Source organism: Arvicanthis niloticus, chromosome 16 (genome assembly GCF_011762505.2).
Source record: "Arvicanthis niloticus isolate mArvNil1 chromosome 16, mArvNil1.pat.X, whole genome shotgun sequence".
Classification (NCBI taxonomy): Eukaryota; Metazoa; Chordata; class Mammalia; order Rodentia; family Muridae; genus Arvicanthis; species Arvicanthis niloticus.
In genome coordinates this window covers 57,720,777-57,727,482 of record NC_047673.1, presented here as the reverse complement: position 1 = coordinate 57,727,482, position 6,706 = coordinate 57,720,777, and the positions used below count along the sequence as shown (strand labels likewise).

The 6,706-nt window shown below is 45.4% G+C and overlaps 1 protein-coding gene across 3 annotated transcripts in view; it reads left to right on the top strand.

The window, feature by feature from the left end:
- Positions 1–3,688: 3,688 nt before the first annotated feature.
- The window catches only part of Csgalnact1 (chondroitin sulfate N-acetylgalactosaminyltransferase 1), a 331,610-nt gene continuing 328,592 nt past the window's right edge, over positions 3,689–6,706 (top strand). For all 3 annotated transcript variants that reach the window (XM_034520928.2, XM_034520929.2, XM_076914248.1), the window contains exon 1: positions 3,689–3,908. The gene's annotated coding sequence lies outside the window, so the exon portion shown is untranslated. The remainder of the gene's footprint in view (positions 3,909–6,706) is intronic.

Genomic DNA, 6,706 nt, shown 5'->3' with positions numbered 1-6,706 from the left:
CGAGACGTTGGACCACTGGTGAGCGAATGCAGATACCTTGGCAAGGAAAGGCCCTGCTTTGAGCATCCCGTGCTTGTGCTTGCTTGTCTGGGGTCATGTCGCAGGGATGCAGGCAGGTGTGAACTGCTTCCTGGAGTTCCACTCTTCTTGTTTTTCTGAACAGCCTTCTGTAGCTTTTTTGTGTTTTCCAAAGCGAGAGGCTATGTGGTACCCAGAGACAGGGTGGAAATCCACTCTGAAGCACTTGGTATGTTTTTTTATTTGAGGACTTAGCTACACTGATAGAAGTATCACTCTGGAGAATGGCTCCGGTCTGTCATAGAGAGAAAAGAGCAATTTGGGAGGGGTATTTTCTTCTTTCAGGCCTTCTGGATTGAAATGGAAAGAAAAGCACGAATCCCGTAAAATTTAAAATACTGTAAAACAACCAATTAATTAATTTTTGAGAGAGAGGTGCTGGGGATCAGATCCAGGGCCTTGCACATACTGGGTAAATACATTCGCTCTAACCTGCCTCCCAGCCCTGGCTTATTATTATTTTTTAAAGATAGGATCTTACTGTATAACTCAGGCTGGCCTAGAACTTGTTAGATAGCCCAGGCTGGCCTTAAAGTCAAGATCCTTTGACTCTACCTTTTCAGTGTTCAGCCAAATAATGGTTTTAATGATTCATGCATTTAAAGATCTAAATATGGAGACAGCCCAAAGAACTTAAAAAGTTCCTCTCTCAGTCAACAGTTATTAGTTGAGCCCATATTGTATTTGAGTTATAAAACCTCCCCTAAGAAAACAAAATCTACTTATTTGGTTCAAACATTATTTACTTTATTCATTTTCCATGAGAAATTGTTTAGAATTCTATTTCATATTTCCAAGGTTTGTAAAAGAAGACTGCATAGAATATAATTAGAGCCTCTCGTAATGACTACCACCTACAACACTACTGGCTGGCTCATCTCTGAACAGAAAACTCCTTTCATCTAAAGACCCGCCTGTGACTCCACAGCACATTTCTGTGGCCTGAGAATCAGATAACCCTGATTAATGTAGAACTGAATTTGAAGGGAGAGTCAACAGGACTTCAGCGAAGCTCTCAAAAGAAGAGCAACTGAGCTTTAATGAATGAGTTTCACAACTGTGCCTGTGGCTCTTGGATGGCCCGGGTCAAGTTTCTCAAGGATCCTGGGGAAACTGAGACATGTGATCTAGGATTATACGAAATAGCTCTGTACTTGGCATTTAGGCTCTGCAATATCGAAGACAGGTGATTAGCACAACAAAGCCAGGCGTGAGGTGCAGGCTTACACTCTGACACTTGGGGTGCTAGGGCAGGAGGATTGTCACAAGTTTGAGGCCAGTCTGGGCTATGTAGTGAGGTCCAAGCCAATCTGGACACACACACACACACACACACACACACACACACACACACACACACGCACAGGCACACGCACACACACGTACACACACACACACACACAAACATACACACACACGTACACGCACATATATAATACACACCCCTGCCTTTTAAAACTGCAAAGCTTTCTACTTTAAGCCACGCTGCTATTGTGCATTCCCTTCTTTCAAAAACCGTTTATTATTATTTCCTTCCTGCTCCCACCTTGGCAGTACGACATTAACATATCTTTAGTATGTCCTTGGAAATTCAAACGGCATAATTTAATTTCTAAATAATGCTTGTGAAAGATATTTTAACTGTATAACATTTCAGGTACAAGCTAAAATCCAAGTAGTAAAATTTTCCTTTCGGGTAGTAAATCTTAAAATCCGATTTCAGCCAAGTTAGGCGTATGTCCTTAATCCTAGTTCACAGGTAGCCATAAACGAGTCTTCTTTTTCTGTTTGTTTTTCTTTTTTTTTCCTCCAGAACTGACCTTTCCGTTCATCACTGTGAATGTCTGTAATCGTAGCACTCAGGAGCCTAGGGCAGGAGCATCGTGGCTGAAAGCAGTTCTTGGCTACCACGAGTTTGACGTCATCCTGGGCTCATGAGACTGTGTCTCTAAATAATAAAACAAAAACTACATCTAGGCTTAGTGTTTTGCCCAGCCTTTCTGGTCCTCAGCCCTAGGGCACGGGAAACCCATCTTTTTGCTAGTTTCCCTGTTCAGTTTTGTCAGGGGCCTCCTCTCCCGTGGATGGAGACAAAATGTCAGTGTGGCATAACGCTGTTGGAGAAGCTTCTGAGCAGGTAATCCATGTAAATTACTCTTGCTCTTGTTCACCCAGGAAAAGGTATCTTCTCTTAAAGATGCTGTTACTTAGTTTCATTGTTTTATCACTTTCTCAATTCACTTATGTTTCATATACTATTGAAGCTATTAAAAAGGGAGGGACACCAATCTCTGAAAACTGGCTTTCAATTGGCATGCAGCAATGCACTGGCATATGCACTTGGTATCTACTGCAATGCTCCCCCCCACCCCCAGCCAATATCCAAACGAGAGACTTGAAAGTGATAACCGGAGGTACCTCCACATACTAAGTCCCTGTAAAGGAACCACACTTGACCCTTAAATGGTCTCCTTCTTTCTTTTATTTAGAGTAATAGAGTTTATTCCACATAGCCTGGACTCTGAAGCCTACAGGGCATGCCTGTGGTGGGCCATGACAACCCATACTCAAGTTTTCTAGCTCATTTTTCCAAACTAAAGCCCATGCATCACTTTATGACATGATTCTGGAGACACCATTGAGTAGAGAGATGAGAGCTACTTCAGTAGGTGAAAGCAATCAAAACTAGAAGAACTTATCAATATATGAAGACATAGGAATGCTTCAGTGGTAGTTCGAACAAAAGCTCTGAAGAAGTTGGATGGCTAACCGCTAAGAGTGAAATCGAAACATCTTGACAAAACCTGTAACTAACCCTGAATTTCCATCTGCAAATGGAAATTGCCATGCCATTGCCTTTGGAGGATGCTAGGCGCTAACCTGGGAGTAATGACTTATGTCCACATAGGTATGTGCATATCTCTGCAGCGCTATTTGTTATCTCCCTTATCATGCAGTACTTGATGCAGTCCGAGAAGCTACTCTGTATGTTTTGTTTATTTGGTAACACGGAGTCTTCTCTTTTCCACGAATCTTAGCTAAGTTGCTGTAGGGATGTGGCCGCCAGAGGTCCTTATAGCCTCTTAGACACAGTTGGGGCTGAAGGGTTAAAGGGGTTTCTGAGCTTCTGTAAGTAAGAGCTTCTTATTGAAGGCCTTATTCCACAACCCAGGGCACCCGAAACAGTGACTATCTTCTTAATTTTCTCAAGTACAGCTTAAGAAGTTTTGGATGCAAGCCATCCTTGCAATTAGGACAGTCCTAGCAGTACAAATGACTCGGGGATGAGTGGGGAAATGGGGGTGAACTTGGAGGATCGACGCCCCCTCTTCGTTGGGGCACAGCTTCCACCAGTGCCCTAGTCTCTATCACCAACTTCTCTGATGTGGGTGAGCAGTCACACTTGAAGACTCCACGGTGCAGGAGACCCTGCTCTCCACTCATGGTCCCTGCATTGACAGTCTCTCAACCAGTGCACCCTGCTCTGCTAGGACTTGGTGCCGGGACGCACTGCAGACCAGCCCTGGTGGAACTGGATGACTGCAGCCACACGGGACCCCATCCCTGAGGCCCATGCTACCCCCCACCACTCGGGCTCAAGGCTCCTCCGGCTCCCACGGGGAGGCGGGCGTTGTGCTTGGCCTTGGTTCAGCCCGCGCTCCCCGCTTTCCCCCTCCCCCTACTGCTCCGGGTCCCTGGAGGCTCCGCGGCTGTTGGAACTGGAGGTGGAGCCGAGCTCAGGGCCGCCTCGCAGGAGGGAAAGTTCGGCGGCGGCAGCGGGAGCAGCGTAGCTGAGCGAGCCGGCTCCGCTGTCTACAGGGTTGCCCGGGGTAAGTCGGGGTCCCCTATCCAGAGGGCTGGACGGGCGTGGCAGGCTGTGTGCGGGTGTGTCGCTGTCGCTTGCCTGTCCACGCCACTGCCCCTACCTCGACCTCCGGGTGGCTCTGTCAGCCGGGAGGACGCCGGCACCGCTGGCTTCCAGCGACCACTGCTGCACTAGGGCTGAGGACTCAGGGATCGTTGCCTGCTGTAGCCCTTGCGAGGTGCGTGGAGGGCGCGGCGTCTCTAGGTGGACACGCGAGAGAGGGTCCCCAGTGCCGCACCCCACGGTCAGCTCAGCTTCTTCAGCGCTAATTGAGCCCCCAGCTGTTGGCTTACTCTCCAGAAACCTCACTTCAAAGTAGCCTTGGCATATGTGCGGGTGCCTGTAGTTTGCTGTTCTTGGATTCTATTTGCTGTGATGAAGAGGGTGGTCCATGGGCAGCGTGCTGCCCTGCATTATGCCTGCGCGATGGCGACTCTCTGGATCCCAAGGGTCTTCACATCTGCGTGTGACCCCATGCAGTATGTGCGCTAGGGGTGGGGAGAAGCTCTCCTAGGGCATGGTCTTGGGGTGCAGTGAGGCATTCCAAGGGCTGGAGGAAAAGGAAAGCTATGCCGGGCGGAGGCAAAGTTGTTTGTTTCCGCCACACTTCCTGCACCTGTACCCCTGTCGTCAGTGATTCTGAAGTTATAGAGGAAAAGACGTTAACACTATTGTACATGTTCAAACGGCGAGCCTCAGTGGACGCTAAAAATGAAATAGTAAGGAATGATAGGATGGCTATATTTCCAAAATCCATTTTTAAAATTCAGATTGCAACGTCTTGGCACAGTTTTGACTTAAATGTCATTAAAGACAACCAACTATGGTTCTGTATTTGTAAGGAATTTAAATAACTAGTAAATCCTAGGAATTCTATGAGGTTTCTTGGATTGTGTTGACACTTTTTTATACAAGAGAGCCCCCAATTATGTGAATCTTGAACATTAATAAACTATGGGCTCAACCGCGTGGAGAGATTCTGTCAAACTTGGAATCAGAAGGATAAGGCAGAGGGTAACTGGTCCTCTAAGCATAACAGGTCACCTGAACACACACAAGAGGGATTGCTGTAATAAATGGATCCTGTGTTGAGCTTCCAGAAAATGCCAATTCTGGGAAAATATGAGATGGGAAATTCCCATTGTAGGATCTTAATACATGCATTGAACTACCTAATACATGCATTGAACTACCTAATGGGTGTGTCCAACATGCTGCAGCCTATAGATCTCAGGAGGGTGAAGAATAGCTATTAATACAGCCCAAGACAAAATGTACTTAAAGCACTGAGGTTTTTGTGTGCGATTAGTTTCTGAATAATTAACTTGGTGTAATTGTCGAGCTTGAACTTTGCAGATTAGGACACACCTGCTGCCACTCCAGATTAAGCGATATTACTTTTATTTCTCTCCATCTTCTTGTCTCATGTCTCATATTTCTAGTTGTAAACCATATTAGTGAGCTTCAAAGAAAAAAAAAACAACCTTTAGATTCACCCATTTACATGGCCGTGAGATTGTGCTTCGCTGCTCCAGAGAACTGGCATCCAAGAGGCTCGTCCTACTTTATATCTGCTTGACCCTGGGGCAGTCGCTCGTTGTTTCCAATACCAGGGTCCTAATGTGCAAAATGATTGCAACACTCCTCATTTGATAACAATATTTGCCAGAGTGAAATAATAGTTTTTTTCTAAGTGCTCAGCGTATAGTAGCCGCCTCCCAGGTGCTATCTTTTGCCTGTCTTCTTAACTACTTTTAGATATGCTTTGACACTTAAAACTTTAACAACAATCCCTTCTTTTATGCGATCTTTTGCCCATCCATTCATGCTCCATCTGTGCATCCATCCTTAGGGTCATTGACCAATGAAGGACATTGGATTTCCTACACAATATTCCCTGCTTGGCTGTTTGAACCAAGGAGTTGGCACTCCAGAGAATGGCGGTGGGCAGGGCTTCATGGGTTTCTTTTGGTTGAGAATCCATCATCAGAATGCAGGACGATGAAGTGGACCTCCCAGTCTCCCTGTTTCCCCGTTCTGTGCTTAATAAGACGATGCCACACCCAAAGAAGAAACAGTAAGCCGTGAGTGGCTGTTGCCTCTCCTGCTTCCCCTGTGCCATCCAACCCCACAATGGCAAGCAGCAAGGTCTTAGTGCGCCTTTACTGGTTTGAAACTTACCGATACATTACTGTGTAATGAAGTTATTCTTCAGCTCACATCCTTCTTTGTGTATTCCCTATGAGAGGACCTTGGGATTGTAAATTATAGCCCTACCATATATTAAGGCTTACAGAGGTACTAAAGAGCTGAGCTGGGCTCAGGTAGACTTTATTACCTATTGATTTGGGCCTCATGATAAAGTGGTCTTATAAAACTTGTAATAGCTGAGGTCTCACGGTAGTGGCTCTACCACTAGGGGCCTCCTCTGCACACTGGATTACCCTGGGCTGTCATATGTTCCCATCCTCTGTCCTTTAAGGTAGCAAAGAAATTGAACTTCCTTCATCAGAGAAGGACGTGCATATAAAAAGGACTATAAAATGCCTGGAGAGAAATGAAAGCCCTCTTTGATAGAATCAACATGGTTTACAGCATAACTTTAGAGACGTAAAACTTTGGCTTTTTTTTTAAAACTTGGTATATCAGAATAATATTCAAATATGGAATTTTTTAAATTTAGAAAATAAATATGCAATTCAGATGTAGAATTTAATGTTTTTCTTTGTGTGTGTGTGTCCATCTGTTTTTGGTAGAATTTTT